At 49.5% G+C, this 18,559-nt stretch overlaps 10 non-coding genes and 1 pseudogene across 10 annotated transcripts; all 11 read right to left on the bottom strand.

Annotated features, from left to right (window-relative positions):
• Window position 1: 1 nt before the first annotated feature.
• Window positions 2-192, bottom strand: LOC142720093 (U2 spliceosomal RNA). Its single transcript, XR_012872931.1, has one exon. It is a non-coding gene; the product is annotated as a U2 spliceosomal RNA (small nuclear RNA).
• Window positions 193-1,493: 1,301 nt separating this feature from the next.
• LOC142720092 (U2 spliceosomal RNA) lies at window positions 1,494-1,684 on the bottom strand. Its single transcript, XR_012872930.1, has one exon. It is a non-coding gene; the product is annotated as a U2 spliceosomal RNA (small nuclear RNA).
• A 1,301-nt stretch (window positions 1,685-2,985) lies between these two features.
• On the bottom strand, window positions 2,986-3,176 carry LOC142720091 (U2 spliceosomal RNA). Its single transcript, XR_012872929.1, has one exon. It is a non-coding gene; the product is annotated as a U2 spliceosomal RNA (small nuclear RNA).
• Window positions 3,177-4,477: 1,301 nt separating this feature from the next.
• On the bottom strand, window positions 4,478-4,668 carry LOC142720210 (U2 spliceosomal RNA). Its single transcript, XR_012873019.1, has one exon. It is a non-coding gene; the product is annotated as a U2 spliceosomal RNA (small nuclear RNA).
• Window positions 4,669-5,965: 1,297 nt separating this feature from the next.
• On the bottom strand, window positions 5,966-6,156 carry LOC142720209 (U2 spliceosomal RNA). Its single transcript, XR_012873018.1, has one exon. It is a non-coding gene; the product is annotated as a U2 spliceosomal RNA (small nuclear RNA).
• A 1,301-nt stretch (window positions 6,157-7,457) lies between these two features.
• On the bottom strand, window positions 7,458-7,648 carry LOC142720208 (U2 spliceosomal RNA). Its single transcript, XR_012873017.1, has one exon. It is a non-coding gene; the product is annotated as a U2 spliceosomal RNA (small nuclear RNA).
• A 1,297-nt stretch (window positions 7,649-8,945) lies between these two features.
• Window positions 8,946-9,136, bottom strand: LOC142720206 (U2 spliceosomal RNA). Its single transcript, XR_012873016.1, has one exon. It is a non-coding gene; the product is annotated as a U2 spliceosomal RNA (small nuclear RNA).
• A 1,301-nt stretch (window positions 9,137-10,437) lies between these two features.
• On the bottom strand, window positions 10,438-10,628 carry LOC142720205 (U2 spliceosomal RNA). The gene has a single exon (XR_012873015.1). It is a non-coding gene; the product is annotated as a U2 spliceosomal RNA (small nuclear RNA).
• Window positions 10,629-11,933: 1,305 nt separating this feature from the next.
• Window positions 11,934-12,124, bottom strand: LOC142720203 (U2 spliceosomal RNA). The gene has a single exon (XR_012873013.1). It is a non-coding gene; the product is annotated as a U2 spliceosomal RNA (small nuclear RNA).
• A 1,301-nt stretch (window positions 12,125-13,425) lies between these two features.
• Window positions 13,426-13,616, bottom strand: LOC142720202 (U2 spliceosomal RNA). Its single transcript, XR_012873012.1, has one exon. It is a non-coding gene; the product is annotated as a U2 spliceosomal RNA (small nuclear RNA).
• Window positions 13,617-14,917: 1,301 nt separating this feature from the next.
• Window positions 14,918-15,091, bottom strand: LOC142720118 (U2 spliceosomal RNA; annotated as a pseudogene).
• Between the last annotated feature and the right edge of the window lie 3,468 nt (window positions 15,092-18,559).

Here is an 18,559-nt window from a genome sequence, read left to right as displayed (position 1 = left end):
GGAAGGGTGCACCGGTCCTGGAAATACTGCAATACCAGGTCAATGCGTGGAGTGGACAGAGCAAGCTCTATTTCCATCTCCCTGTTCTAAAAATCCATTTAATATATGGTCCCCAGATAGGGGACGTATCAGATATTAAACTGATAAGAACAGATACTACACTTGATCTTAGCCAAAAGGCCGAGAAGCGATAACCCGAGCGGCCCTTGCCTTGCCCGAGCCTGTCCCATACTGCTGTTCACCCCTTGCAGCGATTGATTCAGCCTACTCCTAGGCAATTCCATGGGGCCCTGCAGGCTCACACACATTTACAGCTACTAAGCGGGAGGTGAATAAAGGCCGGAGAGGAAGCTACACAGGATTTGCTTCTTTTGCTTGCACCACAATGCAGTGCTGAAAGAGGAGGAATCTACATAAAAACGCCTTCCTGGCAACGCCCAAATGCCCTCCTGCCATGCAGATAAACACTGGCAGCGGCAGCAAGTGCATGCCCACAGCCACCCCTTGTTCCTTCACACCTTGTATCAGCTTTAATCCAGTCCAGTCCGGTGCTGCCTGCTGAGCAGCACTGACCAACACTGCCTGGGCCCAGGCTTTTATCTCTGAGGCAGGCCCCATTATGATGTCAGAAAGCTGGCTCTGGAATCCTGAGGGCTCCACTATGACACGTGCAAAGTTCCGTCTGAACTTTATATAAGACGGTGCGGCTCAGTCAGTCACTCAGTGTTGCCTGAGAGGGCAACACTGCAACAGCCGGCCGCCAGGCTGTCTTTTTTTTGCACATTTATTTGCCTCCAGGAGGCCACAAGAGGGAGACAAGGGACTGCAAAATGGAAAATAAGCATCCACCAACTTTACAGACAACTTCTCTTTGCTCCTACAACCTCCATCCTTGCACAGTTTGTTATTCTTCTAGGTAACATAGTAACAAATCCAAATTGCTGCTCTCTTTGTAGGCAAGCAAGGCTTTGTTGCAACTGCAATTCTTACTTCTTCTTGAAATGTAGGGACGACAGTACATTCCATCACATCCATGTAGTGTACACAGGTAGGTCCATTGTGGCGGGCAGGCAGGCAGGCAGGCAGGCAGGCGGGCGGGCGGGCGGGCGGGCGGCTTTAATGGCTGTTTGCTGTTCCCCTACTCCACTCCGCTATTTGACTGTGGTGCTGCATCAATCAGTGGCTGGCTCAGGTGCAGCTCTTTAACCTACCTAGGAGGGAGGGCGGAGAGAAGACAAGGAAGGTGAATGAGCTGTTCCAATGTGAAATGCCGGAAACACAGAAACACAGAAGACACACACACAACAAGAGGTGGCAATGTATTAATTAATTGCATTTAATAAATGAGCTCATTATCACACATGACTGTACAAATGCATTGTCCAACAGGTGTTGAAATAATGGGATTAAAAGGGGAGATCCCATCAGAAAGACAAAAACAATAGCAAACACAAATAGCACTTTTGGAATCTGATTTTAGTCAACACATAAGGGAAGGGTGCACCGGTCCTGGAAATACTGCAATACCAGGTCAATGCGTGGAGTGGACAGAGCAAGCTCTATTTCCATCTCCCTGTTCTAAAAATCCATTTAATATATGGTCCCCAGATAGGGGACGTATCAGATATTAAACTGATAAGAACAGATACTACACTTGATCTTAGCCAAAAGGCCGAGAAGCGATAACCCGAGCGGCCCTTGCCTTGCCCGAGCCTGTCCCATACTGCTGTTCACCCCTTGCAGCGATTGATTCAGCCTACTCCTAGGCAATTCCATGGGGCCCTGCAGGCTCACACACATTTACAGCTACTAAGCGGGAGGTGAATAAAGGCCGGAGAGGAAGCTACACAGGATTTGCTTCTTTTGCTTGCACCACAATGCAGTGCTGAAAGAGGAGGAATCTACATAAAAACGCCTTCCTGGCAACGCCCAAATGCCCTCCTGCCATGCAGATAAACACTGGCAGCGGCAGCAAGTGCATGCCCACAGCCACCCCTTGTTCCTTCACACCTTGTATCAGCTTTAATCCAGTCCAGTCCGGTGCTGCCTGCTGAGCAGCACTGACCAACACTGCCTGGGCCCAGGCTTTTATCTCTGAGGCAGGCCCCATTATGATGTCAGAAAGCTGGCTCTGGAATCCTGAGGGCTCCACTATGACACGTGCAAAGTTCCGTCTGAACTTTATATAAGACGGTGCGGCTCAGTCAGTCACTCAGTGTTGCCTGAGAGGGCAACACTGCAACAGCCGGCCGCCAGGCTGTCTTTTTTTTGCACATTTATTTGCCTCCAGGAGGCCACAAGAGGGAGACAAGGGACTGCAAAATGGAAAATAAGCATCCACCAACTTTACAGACAACTTCTCTTTGCTCCTACAACCTCCATCCTTGCACAGTTTGTTATTCTTCTAGGTAACATAGTAACAAATCCAAATTGCTGCTCTCTTTGTAGGCAAGCAAGGCTTTGTTGCAACTGCAATTCTTACTTCTTCTTGAAATGTAGGGACGACAGTACATTCCATCACATCCATGTAGTGTACACAGGTAGGTCCATTGTGGCGGGCAGGCAGGCAGGCAGGCAGGCAGGCGGGCGGGCGGGCGGGCGGGCGGCTTTAATGGCTGTTTGCTGTTCCCCTACTCCACTCCGCTATTTGACTGTGGTGCTGCATCAATCAGTGGCTGGCTCAGGTGCAGCTCTTTAACCTACCTAGGAGGGAGGGCGGAGAGAAGACAAGGAAGGTGAATGAGCTGTTCCAATGTGAAATGCCGGAAACACAGAAACACAGAAGACACACACACAACAAGAGGTGGCAATGTATTAATTAATTGCATTTAATAAATGAGCTCATTATCACACATGACTGTACAAATGCATTGTCCAACAGGTGTTGAAATAATGGGATTAAAAGGGGAGATCCCATCAGAAAGACAAAAACAATAGCAAACACAAATAGCACTTTTGGAATCTGATTTTAGTCAACACATAAGGGAAGGGTGCACCGGTCCTGGAAATACTGCAATACCAGGTCAATGCGTGGAGTGGACAGAGCAAGCTCTATTTCCATCTCCCTGTTCTAAAAATCCATTTAATATATGGTCCCCAGATAGGGGACGTATCAGATATTAAACTGATAAGAACAGATACTACACTTGATCTTAGCCAAAAGGCCGAGAAGCGATAACCCGAGCGGCCCTTGCCTTGCCCGAGCCTGTCCCATACTGCTGTTCACCCCTTGCAGCGATTGATTCAGCCTACTCCTAGGCAATTCCATGGGGCCCTGCAGGCTCACACACATTTACAGCTACTAAGCGGGAGGTGAATAAAGGCCGGAGAGGAAGCTACACAGGATTTGCTTCTTTTGCTTGCACCACAATGCAGTGCTGAAAGAGGAGGAATCTACATAAAAACGCCTTCCTGGCAACGCCCAAATGCCCTCCTGCCATGCAGATAAACACTGGCAGCGGCAGCAAGTGCATGCCCACAGCCACCCCTTGTTCCTTCACACCTTGTATCAGCTTTAATCCAGTCCAGTCCGGTGCTGCCTGCTGAGCAGCACTGACCAACACTGCCTGGGCCCAGGCTTTTATCTCTGAGGCAGGCCCCATTATGATGTCAGAAAGCTGGCTCTGGAATCCTGAGGGCTCCACTATGACACGTGCAAAGTTCCGTCTGAACTTTATATAAGACGGTGCGGCTCAGTCAGTCACTCAGTGTTGCCTGAGAGGGCAACACTGCAACAGCCGGCCGCCAGGCTGTCTTTTTTTTGCACATTTATTTGCCTCCAGGAGGCCACAAGAGGGAGACAAGGGACTGCAAAATGGAAAATAAGCATCCACCAACTTTACAGACAACTTCTCTTTGCTCCTACAACCTCCATCCTTGCACAGTTTGTTATTCTTCTAGGTAACATAGTAACAAATCCAAATTGCTGCTCTCTTTGTAGGCAAGCAAGGCTTTGTTGCAACTGCAATTCTTACTTCTTCTTGAAATGTAGGGACGACAGTACATTCCATCACATCCATGTAGTGTACACAGGTAGGTCCATTGTGGCGGGCAGGCAGGCAGGCAGGCAGGCAGGCGGGCGGGCGGGCGGGCGGGCGGCTTTAATGGCTGTTTGCTGTTCCCCTACTCCACTCCGCTATTTGACTGTGGTGCTGCATCAATCAGTGGCTGGCTCAGGTGCAGCTCTTTAACCTACCTAGGAGGGAGGGCGGAGAGAAGACAAGGAAGGTGAATGAGCTGTTCCAATGTGAAATGCCGGAAACACAGAAACACAGAAGACACACACACAACAAGAGGTGGCAATGTATTAATTAATTGCATTTAATAAATGAGCTCATTATCACACATGACTGTACAAATGCATTGTCCAACAGGTGTTGAAATAATGGGATTAAAAGGGGAGATCCCATCAGAAAGACAAAAACAATAGCAAACACAAATAGCACTTTTGGAATCTGATTTTAGTCAACACATAAGGGAAGGGTGCACCGGTCCTGGAAATACTGCAATACCAGGTCAATGCGTGGAGTGGACAGAGCAAGCTCTATTTCCATCTCCCTGTTCTAAAAATCCATTTAATATATGGTCCCCAGATAGGGGACGTATCAGATATTAAACTGATAAGAACAGATACTACACTTGATCTTAGCCAAAAGGCCGAGAAGCGATAACCCGAGCGGCCCTTGCCTTGCCCGAGCCTGTCCCATACTGCTGTTCACCCCTTGCAGCGATTGATTCAGCCTACTCCTAGGCAATTCCATGGGGCCCTGCAGGCTCACACACATTTACAGCTACTAAGCGGGAGGTGAATAAAGGCCGGAGAGGAAGCTACACAGGATTTGCTTCTTTTGCTTGCACCACAATGCAGTGCTGAAAGAGGAGGAATCTACATAAAAACGCCTTCCTGGCAACGCCCAAATGCCCTCCTGCCATGCAGATAAACACTGGCAGCGGCAGCAAGTGCATGCCCACAGCCACCCCTTGTTCCTTCACACCTTGTATCAGCTTTAATCCAGTCCAGTCCGGTGCTGCCTGCTGAGCAGCACTGACCAACACTGCCTGGGCCCAGGCTTTTATCTCTGAGGCAGGCCCCATTATGATGTCAGAAAGCTGGCTCTGGAATCCTGAGGGCTCCACTATGACACGTGCAAAGTTCCGTCTGAACTTTATATAAGACGGTGCGGCTCAGTCAGTCACTCAGTGTTGCCTGAGAGGGCAACACTGCAACAGCCGGCCGCCAGGCTGTCTTTTTTTTGCACATTTATTTGCCTCCAGGAGGCCACAAGAGGGAGACAAGGGACTGCAAAATGGAAAATAAGCATCCACCAACTTTACAGACAACTTCTCTTTGCTCCTACAACCTCCATCCTTGCACAGTTTGTTATTCTTCTAGGTAACATAGTAACAAATCCAAATTGCTGCTCTCTTTGTAGGCAAGCAAGGCTTTGTTGCAACTGCAATTCTTACTTCTTCTTGAAATGTAGGGACGACAGTACATTCCATCACATCCATGTAGTGTACACAGGTAGGTCCATTGTGGCGGGCAGGCAGGCAGGCAGGCAGGCGGGCGGGCGGGCGGGCGGGCGGCTTTAATGGCTGTTTGCTGTTCCCCTACTCCACTCCGCTATTTGACTGTGGTGCTGCATCAATCAGTGGCTGGCTCAGGTGCAGCTCTTTAACCTACCTAGGAGGGAGGGCGGAGAGAAGACAAGGAAGGTGAATGAGCTGTTCCAATGTGAAATGCCGGAAACACAGAAACACAGAAGACACACACACAACAAGAGGTGGCAATGTATTAATTAATTGCATTTAATAAATGAGCTCATTATCACACATGACTGTACAAATGCATTGTCCAACAGGTGTTGAAATAATGGGATTAAAAGGGGAGATCCCATCAGAAAGACAAAAACAATAGCAAACACAAATAGCACTTTTGGAATCTGATTTTAGTCAACACATAAGGGAAGGGTGCACCGGTCCTGGAAATACTGCAATACCAGGTCAATGCGTGGAGTGGACAGAGCAAGCTCTATTTCCATCTCCCTGTTCTAAAAATCCATTTAATATATGGTCCCCAGATAGGGGACGTATCAGATATTAAACTGATAAGAACAGATACTACACTTGATCTTAGCCAAAAGGCCGAGAAGCGATAACCCGAGCGGCCCTTGCCTTGCCCGAGCCTGTCCCATACTGCTGTTCACCCCTTGCAGCGATTGATTCAGCCTACTCCTAGGCAATTCCATGGGGCCCTGCAGGCTCACACACATTTACAGCTACTAAGCGGGAGGTGAATAAAGGCCGGAGAGGAAGCTACACAGGATTTGCTTCTTTTGCTTGCACCACAATGCAGTGCTGAAAGAGGAGGAATCTACATAAAAACGCCTTCCTGGCAACGCCCAAATGCCCTCCTGCCATGCAGATAAACACTGGCAGCGGCAGCAAGTGCATGCCCACAGCCACCCCTTGTTCCTTCACACCTTGTATCAGCTTTAATCCAGTCCAGTCCGGTGCTGCCTGCTGAGCAGCACTGACCAACACTGCCTGGGCCCAGGCTTTTATCTCTGAGGCAGGCCCCATTATGATGTCAGAAAGCTGGCTCTGGAATCCTGAGGGCTCCACTATGACACGTGCAAAGTTCCGTCTGAACTTTATATAAGACGGTGCGGCTCAGTCAGTCACTCAGTGTTGCCTGAGAGGGCAACACTGCAACAGCCGGCCGCCAGGCTGTCTTTTTTTTGCACATTTATTTGCCTCCAGGAGGCCACAAGAGGGAGACAAGGGACTGCAAAATGGAAAATAAGCATCCACCAACTTTACAGACAACTTCTCTTTGCTCCTACAACCTCCATCCTTGCACAGTTTGTTATTCTTCTAGGTAACATAGTAACAAATCCAAATTGCTGCTCTCTTTGTAGGCAAGCAAGGCTTTGTTGCAACTGCAATTCTTACTTCTTCTTGAAATGTAGGGACGACAGTACATTCCATCACATCCATGTAGTGTACACAGGTAGGTCCATTGTGGCGGGCAGGCAGGCAGGCAGGCAGGCAGGCGGGCGGGCGGGCGGGCGGGCGGCTTTAATGGCTGTTTGCTGTTCCCCTACTCCACTCCGCTATTTGACTGTGGTGCTGCATCAATCAGTGGCTGGCTCAGGTGCAGCTCTTTAACCTACCTAGGAGGGAGGGCGGAGAGAAGACAAGGAAGGTGAATGAGCTGTTCCAATGTGAAATGCCGGAAACACAGAAACACAGAAGACACACACACAACAAGAGGTGGCAATGTATTAATTAATTGCATTTAATAAATGAGCTCATTATCACACATGACTGTACAAATGCATTGTCCAACAGGTGTTGAAATAATGGGATTAAAAGGGGAGATCCCATCAGAAAGACAAAAACAATAGCAAACACAAATAGCACTTTTGGAATCTGATTTTAGTCAACACATAAGGGAAGGGTGCACCGGTCCTGGAAATACTGCAATACCAGGTCAATGCGTGGAGTGGACAGAGCAAGCTCTATTTCCATCTCCCTGTTCTAAAAATCCATTTAATATATGGTCCCCAGATAGGGGACGTATCAGATATTAAACTGATAAGAACAGATACTACACTTGATCTTAGCCAAAAGGCCGAGAAGCGATAACCCGAGCGGCCCTTGCCTTGCCCGAGCCTGTCCCATACTGCTGTTCACCCCTTGCAGCGATTGATTCAGCCTACTCCTAGGCAATTCCATGGGGCCCTGCAGGCTCACACACATTTACAGCTACTAAGCGGGAGGTGAATAAAGGCCGGAGAGGAAGCTACACAGGATTTGCTTCTTTTGCTTGCACCACAATGCAGTGCTGAAAGAGGAGGAATCTACATAAAAACGCCTTCCTGGCAACGCCCAAATGCCCTCCTGCCATGCAGATAAACACTGGCAGCGGCAGCAAGTGCATGCCCACAGCCACCCCTTGTTCCTTCACACCTTGTATCAGCTTTAATCCAGTCCAGTCCGGTGCTGCCTGCTGAGCAGCACTGACCAACACTGCCTGGGCCCAGGCTTTTATCTCTGAGGCAGGCCCCATTATGATGTCAGAAAGCTGGCTCTGGAATCCTGAGGGCTCCACTATGACACGTGCAAAGTTCCGTCTGAACTTTATATAAGACGGTGCGGCTCAGTCAGTCACTCAGTGTTGCCTGAGAGGGCAACACTGCAACAGCCGGCCGCCAGGCTGTCTTTTTTTTGCACATTTATTTGCCTCCAGGAGGCCACAAGAGGGAGACAAGGGACTGCAAAATGGAAAATAAGCATCCACCAACTTTACAGACAACTTCTCTTTGCTCCTACAACCTCCATCCTTGCACAGTTTGTTATTCTTCTAGGTAACATAGTAACAAATCCAAATTGCTGCTCTCTTTGTAGGCAAGCAAGGCTTTGTTGCAACTGCAATTCTTACTTCTTCTTGAAATGTAGGGACGACAGTACATTCCATCACATCCATGTAGTGTACACAGGTAGGTCCATTGTGGCGGGCAGGCAGGCAGGCAGGCAGGCAGGCGGGCGGGCGGGCGGGCGGGCGGCTTTAATGGCTGTTGTTCCCCTACTCCACTCCGCTATTTGACTGTGGTGCTGCATCAATCAGTGGCTGGCTCAGGTGCAGCTCTTTAACCTACCTAGGAGGGAGGGCGGAGAGAAGACAAGGAAGGTGAATGAGCTGTTCCAATGTGAAATGCCGGAAACACAGAAACACAGAAGACACACACACAACAAGAGGTGGCAATGTATTAATTAATTGCATTTAATAAATGAGCTCATTATCACACATGACTGTACAAATGCATTGTCCAACAGGTGTTGAAATAATGGGATTAAAAGGGGAGATCCCATCAGAAAGACAAAAACAATAGCAAACACAAATAGCACTTTTGGAATCTGATTTTAGTCAACACATAAGGGAAGGGTGCACCGGTCCTGGAAATACTGCAATACCAGGTCAATGCGTGGAGTGGACAGAGCAAGCTCTATTTCCATCTCCCTGTTCTAAAAATCCATTTAATATATGGTCCCCAGATAGGGGACGTATCAGATATTAAACTGATAAGAACAGATACTACACTTGATCTTAGCCAAAAGGCCGAGAAGCGATAACCCGAGCGGCCCTTGCCTTGCCCGAGCCTGTCCCATACTGCTGTTCACCCCTTGCAGCGATTGATTCAGCCTACTCCTAGGCAATTCCATGGGGCCCTGCAGGCTCACACACATTTACAGCTACTAAGCGGGAGGTGAATAAAGGCCGGAGAGGAAGCTACACAGGATTTGCTTCTTTTGCTTGCACCACAATGCAGTGCTGAAAGAGGAGGAATCTACATAAAAACGCCTTCCTGGCAACGCCCAAATGCCCTCCTGCCATGCAGATAAACACTGGCAGCGGCAGCAAGTGCATGCCCACAGCCACCCCTTGTTCCTTCACACCTTGTATCAGCTTTAATCCAGTCCAGTCCGGTGCTGCCTGCTGAGCAGCACTGACCAACACTGCCTGGGCCCAGGCTTTTATCTCTGAGGCAGGCCCCATTATGATGTCAGAAAGCTGGCTCTGGAATCCTGAGGGCTCCACTATGACACGTGCAAAGTTCCGTCTGAACTTTATATAAGACGGTGCGGCTCAGTCAGTCACTCAGTGTTGCCTGAGAGGGCAACACTGCAACAGCCGGCCGCCAGGCTGTCTTTTTTTTGCACATTTATTTGCCTCCAGGAGGCCACAAGAGGGAGACAAGGGACTGCAAAATGGAAAATAAGCATCCACCAACTTTACAGACAACTTCTCTTTGCTCCTACAACCTCCATCCTTGCACAGTTTGTTATTCTTCTAGGTAACATAGTAACAAATCCAAATTGCTGCTCTCTTTGTAGGCAAGCAAGGCTTTGTTGCAACTGCAATTCTTACTTCTTCTTGAAATGTAGGGACGACAGTACATTCCATCACATCCATGTAGTGTACACAGGTAGGTCCATTGTGGCGGGCAGGCAGGCAGGCAGGCAGGCAGGCGGGCGGGCGGGCGGGCGGGCGGCTTTAATGGCTGTTTGCTGTTCCCCTACTCCACTCCGCTATTTGACTGTGGTGCTGCATCAATCAGTGGCTGGCTCAGGTGCAGCTCTTTAACCTACCTAGGAGGGAGGGCGGAGAGAAGACAAGGAAGGTGAATGAGCTGTTCCAATGTGAAATGCCGGAAACACAGAAACACAGAAGACACACACACAACAAGAGGTGGCAATGTATTAATTAATTGCATTTAATAAATGAGCTCATTATCACACATGACTGTACAAATGCATTGTCCAACAGGTGTTGAAATAATGGGATTAAAAGGGGAGATCCCATCAGAAAGACAAAAACAATAGCAAACACAAATAGCACTTTTGGAATCTGATTTTAGTCAACACATAAGGGAAGGGTGCACCGGTCCTGGAAATACTGCAATACCAGGTCAATGCGTGGAGTGGACAGAGCAAGCTCTATTTCCATCTCCCTGTTCTAAAAATCCATTTAATATATGGTCCCCAGATAGGGGACGTATCAGATATTAAACTGATAAGAACAGATACTACACTTGATCTTAGCCAAAAGGCCGAGAAGCGATAACCCGAGCGGCCCTTGCCTTGCCCGAGCCTGTCCCATACTGCTGTTCACCCCTTGCAGCGATTGATTCAGCCTACTCCTAGGCAATTCCATGGGGCCCTGCAGGCTCACACACATTTACAGCTACTAAGCGGGAGGTGAATAAAGGCCGGAGAGGAAGCTACACAGGATTTGCTTCTTTTGCTTGCACCACAATGCAGTGCTGAAAGAGGAGGAATCTACATAAAAACGCCTTCCTGGCAACGCCCAAATGCCCTCCTGCCATGCAGATAAACACTGGCAGCGGCAGCAAGTGCATGCCCACAGCCACCCCTTGTTCCTTCACACCTTGTATCAGCTTTAATCCAGTCCAGTCCGGTGCTGCCTGCTGAGCAGCACTGACCAACACTGCCTGGGCCCAGGCTTTTATCTCTGAGGCAGGCCCCATTATGATGTCAGAAAGCTGGCTCTGGAATCCTGAGGGCTCCACTATGACACGTGCAAAGTTCCGTCTGAACTTTATATAAGACGGTGCGGCTCAGTCAGTCACTCAGTGTTGCCTGAGAGGGCAACACTGCAACAGCCGGCCGCCAGGCTGTCTTTTTTTTGCACATTTATTTGCCTCCAGGAGGCCACAAGAGGGAGACAAGGGACTGCAAAATGGAAAATAAGCATCCACCAACTTTACAGACAACTTCTCTTTGCTCCTACAACCTCCATCCTTGCACAGTTTGTTATTCTTCTAGGTAACATAGTAACAAATCCAAATTGCTGCTCTCTTTGTAGGCAAGCAAGGCTTTGTTGCAACTGCAATTCTTACTTCTTCTTGAAATGTAGGGACGACAGTACATTCCATCACATCCATGTAGTGTACACAGGTAGGTCCATTGTGGCGGGCAGGCAGGCAGGCAGGCAGGCAGGCAGGCGGGCGGGCGGGCGGGCGGGCGGCTTTAATGGCTGTTTGCTGTTCCCCTACTCCACTCCGCTATTTGACTGTGGTGCTGCATCAATCAGTGGCTGGCTCAGGTGCAGCTCTTTAACCTACCTAGGAGGGAGGGCGGAGAGAAGACAAGGAAGGTGAATGAGCTGTTCCAATGTGAAATGCCGGAAACACAGAAACACAGAAGACACACACACAACAAGAGGTGGCAATGTATTAATTAATTGCATTTAATAAATGAGCTCATTATCACACATGACTGTACAAATGCATTGTCCAACAGGTGTTGAAATAATGGGATTAAAAGGGGAGATCCCATCAGAAAGACAAAAACAATAGCAAACACAAATAGCACTTTTGGAATCTGATTTTAGTCAACACATAAGGGAAGGGTGCACCGGTCCTGGAAATACTGCAATACCAGGTCAATGCGTGGAGTGGACAGAGCAAGCTCTATTTCCATCTCCCTGTTCTAAAAATCCATTTAATATATGGTCCCCAGATAGGGGACGTATCAGATATTAAACTGATAAGAACAGATACTACACTTGATCTTAGCCAAAAGGCCGAGAAGCGATAACCCGAGCGGCCCTTGCCTTGCCCGAGCCTGTCCCATACTGCTGTTCACCCCTTGCAGCGATTGATTCAGCCTACTCCTAGGCAATTCCATGGGGCCCTGCAGGCTCACACACATTTACAGCTACTAAGCGGGAGGTGAATAAAGGCCGGAGAGGAAGCTACACAGGATTTGCTTCTTTTGCTTGCACCACAATGCAGTGCTGAAAGAGGAGGAATCTACATAAAAACGCCTTCCTGGCAACGCCCAAATGCCCTCCTGCCATGCAGATAAACACTGGCAGCGGCAGCAAGTGCATGCCCACAGCCACCCCTTGTTCCTTCACACCTTGTATCAGCTTTAATCCAGTCCAGTCCGGTGCTGCCTGCTGAGCAGCACTGACCAACACTGCCTGGGCCCAGGCTTTTATCTCTGAGGCAGGCCCCATTATGATGTCAGAAAGCTGGCTCTGGAATCCTGAGGGCTCCACTATGACACGTGCAAAGTTCCGTCTGAACTTTATATAAGACGGTGCGGCTCAGTCAGTCACTCAGTGTTGCCTGAGAGGGCAACACTGCAACAGCCGGCCGCCAGGCTGTCTTTTTTTTGCACATTTATTTGCCTCCAGGAGGCCACAAGAGGGAGACAAGGGACTGCAAAATGGAAAATAAGCATCCACCAACTTTACAGACAACTTCTCTTTGCTCCTACAACCTCCATCCTTGCACAGTTTGTTATTCTTCTAGGTAACATAGTAACAAATCCAAATTGCTGCTCTCTTTGTAGGCAAGCAAGGCTTTGTTGCAACTGCAATTCTTACTTCTTCTTGAAATGTAGGGACGACAGTACATTCCATCACATCCATGTAGTGTACACAGGTAGGTCCATTGTGGCGGGCAGGCAGGCAGGCAGGCAGGCAGGCGGGCGGGCGGGCGGGCGGGCGGCTTTAATGGCTGTTTGCTGTTCCCCTACTCCACTCCGCTATTTGACTGTGGTGCTGCATCAATCAGTGGCTGGCTCAGGTGCAGCTCTTTAACCTACCTAGGAGGGAGGGCGGAGAGAAGACAAGGAAGGTGAATGAGCTGTTCCAATGTGAAATGCCGGAAACACAGAAACACAGAAGACACACACACAACAAGAGGTGGCAATGTATTAATTAATTGCATTTAATAAATGAGCTCATTATCACACATGACTGTACAAATGCATTGTCCAACAGGTGTTGAAATAATGGGATTAAAAGGGGAGATCCCATCAGAAAGACAAAAACAATAGCAAACACAAATAGCACTTTTGGAATCTGATTTTAGTCAACACATAAGGGAAGGGTGCACCGGTCCTGGAAATACTGCAATACCAGGTCAATGCGTGGAGTGGACAGAGCAAGCTCTATTTCCATCTCCCTGTTCTAAAAATCCATTTAATATATGGTCCCCAGATAGGGGACGTATCAGATATTAAACTGATAAGAACAGATACTACACTTGATCTTAGCCAAAAGGCCGAGAAGCGATAACCCGAGCGGCCCTTGCCTTGCCCGAGCCTGTCCCATACTGCTGTTCACCCCTTGCAGCGATTGATTCAGCCTACTCCTAGGCAATTCCATGGGGCCCTGCAGGCTCACACACATTTACAGCTACTAAGCGGGAGGTGAATAAAGGCCGGAGAGGAAGCTACACAGGATTTGCTTCTTTTGCTTGCACCACAATGCAGTGCTGAAAGAGGAGGAATCTACATAAAAACGCCTTCCTGGCAACGCCCAAATGCCCTCCTGCCATGCAGATAAACACTGGCAGCGGCAGCAAGTGCATGCCCACAGCCACCCCTTGTTCCTTCACACCTTGTATCAGCTTTAATCCAGTCCAGTCCGGTGCTGCCTGCTGAGCAGCACTGACCAACACTGCCTGGGCCCAGGCTTTTATCTCTGAGGCAGGCCCCATTATGATGTCAGAAAGCTGGCTCTGGAATCCTGAGGGCTCCACTATGACACGTGCAAAGTTCCGTCTGAACTTTATATAAGACGGTGCGGCTCAGTCAGTCACTCAGTGTTGCCTGAGAGGGCAACACTGCAACAGCCGGCCGCCAGGCTGTCTTTTTTTTGCACATTTATTTGCCTCCAGGAGGCCACAAGAGGGAGACAAGGGACTGCAAAATGGAAAATAAGCATCCACCAACTTTACAGACAACTTCTCTTTGCTCCTACAACCTCCATCCTTGCACAGTTTGTTATTCTTCTAGGTAACATAGTAACAAATCCAAATTGCTGCTCTCTTTGTAGGCAAGCAAGGCTTTGTTGCAACTGCAATTCTTACTTCTTCTTGAAATGTAGGGACGACAGTACATTCCATCACATCCATGTAGTGTACACAGGTAGGTCCATTGTGGCGGGCAGGCAGGCAGGCAGGCAGGCAGGCGGGCGGGCGGGCGGGCGGGCGGCTTTAATGGCTGTTTGCTGTTCCCCTACTCCACTCCGCTATTTGACTGTGGTGCTGCATCAATCAGTGGCTGGCTCAGGTGCAGCTCTTTAACCTACCTAGGAGGGAGGGCGGAGAGAAGACAAGGAAGGTGAATGAGCTGTTCCAATGTGAAATGCCGGAAACACAGAAACACAGAAGACACACACACAACAAGAGGTGGCAATGTATTAATTAATTGCATTTAATAAATGAGCTCATTATCACACATGACTGTACAAATGCATTGTCCAACAGGTGTTGAAATAATGGGATTAAAAGGGGAGATCCCATCAGAAAGACAAAAACAATAGCAAACACAAATAGCACTTTTGGAATCTGATTTTAGTCAACACATAAGGGAAGGGTGCACCGGTCCTGGAAATACTGCAATACCAGGTCAATGCGTGGAGTGGACAGAGCAAGCTCTATTTCCATCTCCCTGTTCTAAAAATCCATTTAATATATGGTCCCCAGATAGGGGACGTATCAGATATTAAACTGATAAGAACAGATTTTTGATTGAAAAATGCTTTATTGACAATCAATCGTCATCATACAAACATTACTGCGACGCAGCGCAAGCCATGAAGCAGCAAATAATAAATAATAACAGTCGTCAAACATAACATGACAGTATAATACACAGTACAGGCTAGCCTATGCTATACATTACACCACATGCTACACTAACATTCTTGCATTCACTAAAGCCAAACAACAAAGCATTACAGACAAGTGATGGGATAGGGGAGTGGGTAGGAGGGGATAGGGAAGGGGGAAATCACAGGCCCGAAGCTTTATTGAAAGACAACACACAAGAAGGGAGAGTGGGGGGAAGGGGAGTATCAGTCCTCTTCCTCATCGACGTCCGGGCTGTCCCAGGTGGAATAGTCTCTGAGCAGGCTGTGGATCAGCCTGCGGCAGTCCTGGACGGACACACTCTCTCTCCGCAAAATCAGACGGTTCCTGGCAAACCATATAGCGTCCTTAAAGCAGTTCATAAGGCGCCAGGCTTCCTGGATTGCTCCATCCGTGGTATTCCCAGGAAATAGTCCATAAAGTACCGAGCGGTACGACAGTCTGTTCCTGGGTACTGAGTCCTTGAGTTCATGTTCCAAGGCTTTCAACAGACCCTGTGCAAAGGGGCACTGCCAGAAAATGTGCAAAGATGTTTCCTCCGTGAAGGGGCACCTGGGGCAGTACCGGGTCTTGCACAGGTTGCGGGCATGCATGAATGACCTAAGAGGCAGTCCTCCCTGGATGGCCATCCATGAAATGTCCTTGTGCCCGTTGGTCAACCTGCCAGATGACACGTTAGTCCAAACAGTCTCCAACGTGTCGGCATGAAGCCCTGGAACAGACTCCAGTGAGTCCTTTGCTCTGATGTGCTTGTGGATCGTCTTAGGTTTCCACAAGTCGGGCTTAAGACCCTCCAGTTGATGCTCCCTCACGAACCGGACGACATCTCCGTAGAACCAGGGAGCGTGCCAGTTGTAAGGGAAGGAGCTGTCCCACTTGTCCCAGCCAAAACCTCGCCAGAGGGGAAGGAGGAAGTAGCGGGACATGGCCTTGCCCGCAGAGCCGTTTGCTGTCCTCAGAGTCCTACGAACGCAGTCACATACAAAAGCGATCCGCAGCAGAGTGGGAATGTCGGGTATACCCTTCCCACCTTTGCGGGGCTCCTTGTACATAACAGTCCGCTTTACTCTGTCCATTTTCGAGCCCCAGATGAAGCGAAACACAGTCCTGGTAATGGCCCTCGAGACGGTGGCAAGAGGGGGCCATGCCTGTGCAGTGTATTGTAGCACAGGCAAGACTTCGTTACGCAGGACCATTGCTTTGCCCTCAATAGTGAGTTGTCTGAGGCTCCACAGTCCGATCCTTTGGTTGACTTTGGCCAAGCGTTCTTCCCACGACTTTAGGGCTGCACCTTCCTTACCGAACCAGACTCCCAGAATTTTGATGAAGTCCGGCTTGATAGTAAACGGGAAGGAGGCAGGAGAAGGCAGGTACCACTTTCCGAAGAGCATGGCTTCCGACTTCCCGCAGTTGACTTTTGCCCCTGAAGCGCGTCCGAACTCCTCACAGGTCTGGACGAGTGCAGTCACCGAACTCTGGTCAGCGCAGAAGACGGTCACGTCGTCCATGTACAGCGAGCATTTGACCTCGAAGTGTCCTGGACCTGGTGCGGTGATCCCTCTGATCTCTCCATTCTGCCGGATAGCCTCTGCGAAGAGCTCTATAACACAAACAAAAAGGAGAGGTGAAAGAGGACAGCCTTGTCTAACCCCCGACGATACAGGAAAGGGGTCAGTCTTCCAGCCGTTCACCAGCACCGAGCTGTAAATGTCGCAATACATCAGGTTAACATACAAACAGAACAACCTGCCAAGCCGCAGCCTACGCAGAGCCTTACCCATGAATTCGTGAGAGACCCGGTCAAAAGCCTTCTCCTGATCCAGACTGACCAGGGCCGCGTGTGTACGGCGGCTTTGCATGTAATGCACCGTGTCCCTCACCAGGGCAAGACTGTCGGCCACCCTACGGCCAGGAATGCCGCAGGTTTGGTCCGATCCGATGATCTGTCCGATGACAACCTTCAGTCTGTTGGCCAATACTTTGGCGAGGATCTTGTAGTCCACGTTCAGGAGAGAGATGGGACGCCAGTTTTTCAGGTCACATCTCTCCCCCTTCCGCTTATACAAGATCGTGATCATGCCTTCTCTCAAGGACGGTGGCATTCTACCCTCCACCACCATCTCCTCATAGAGCTCCAGCAGGTCCGGACTGATCAAGTCCCCCAGCGCTACATAGAGCTCTGCTGGGAGACCATCACTGCCCGGGGTCCCGCCGGGTCTGAAGGATTTAGCGGCAGAGAGCAGTTCCTCCACCGTCAGGGGTACATCCATAGCCTCCGTACCTGCAGGATCAAGATGATTAGTGATACCTGACAGGAATTTATCGGCGGCTTCGGGGTCAGTGGTTTTCCGGGAGTAGAGGCTTCGGTAGTAGTCTGTGACGACTCCCATCACCTCCTTCTTCCCAGAATGCATGTTTCCGGTCTCATCTCGAAGTTCCTTCAGGGGCGTGTGGCCGGCATGGAGTTTCCTGAAAAAGAACGAGTTACATTTCTCACCCTTCTCCAGGTTCTCCACCTTGGAACGAAAGACAATTCGCTTGGATTCCTCCTCAAAGTGCCTTTTCAGGCCCTTTTTGGCTTCCTCCAGCTCCTTCCTGACGTCCCAGCCGCATTGAAGGAGGTCTTGCAGGGATCGCAGCTGACGCTGCATCTCTCTGAAGTCTCTCTTCCTCTCACACGCCTGTTGACGACTTTTTGCCTGAAAGAAACAACGAAATTCAACTTTAACATATTCCCACCAGTCACAGGTTTTGTCAAAGAAAACTTTATCATTCCTCCAAACAATATAGGCGTCTCTAAGTTCCGCCAGTACCTCCTCTCTTTCCAGCAGGGCACAATTCAGCTTCCAGGAGCCAGGGCCGGGAGGAAAACCGTGGCCGATGGCACCCTGGAAGAGAATGGCCCTGTGGTCAGAGAAGAAGCAGGGGACCATGGAGTGCCCATGCTGCTTGACTGCCCGGGAGGTGAACACAAAGTCAATCCGAGAACGAAGTGAGCCATCGGGTCGGCTCCATGAATAGTTCACAGAGCCAATCCCCATGGAGCCCACAACGTCCTGCAAGGATGCTTCGGTTACCATCTCGATAAGCAGTTTGGAACTGACATCCAGTTTGATTGAAGTGCCGGAACTTCGTCCATCCTCTTCGATGGGGCAGTTGAAGTCCCCGGCCATCACCACTGCCCTAGTGGTGGCGAGCTGGGTCCGCAGGGTCTGGAATAGTTCCAGGCGCTCAGCCTTCATAGGGGGAGCGTACACGTTGATGAGCCTAATCGGCTCTCCTGCCCAGGAACCGTCTACGACCAACAAGCGGCCGCAGGCGAGCTCCTGGACAGAGTCAACAGTAAATACGCTTCCCCTAAT

Source organism: Rhinoderma darwinii, unplaced genomic scaffold (genome assembly GCF_050947455.1).
Source record: "Rhinoderma darwinii isolate aRhiDar2 unplaced genomic scaffold, aRhiDar2.hap1 Scaffold_491, whole genome shotgun sequence".
Classification (NCBI taxonomy): Eukaryota; Metazoa; Chordata; class Amphibia; order Anura; family Rhinodermatidae; genus Rhinoderma; species Rhinoderma darwinii.
This window is presented reverse-complemented; position numbering and strand designations above follow the sequence as displayed.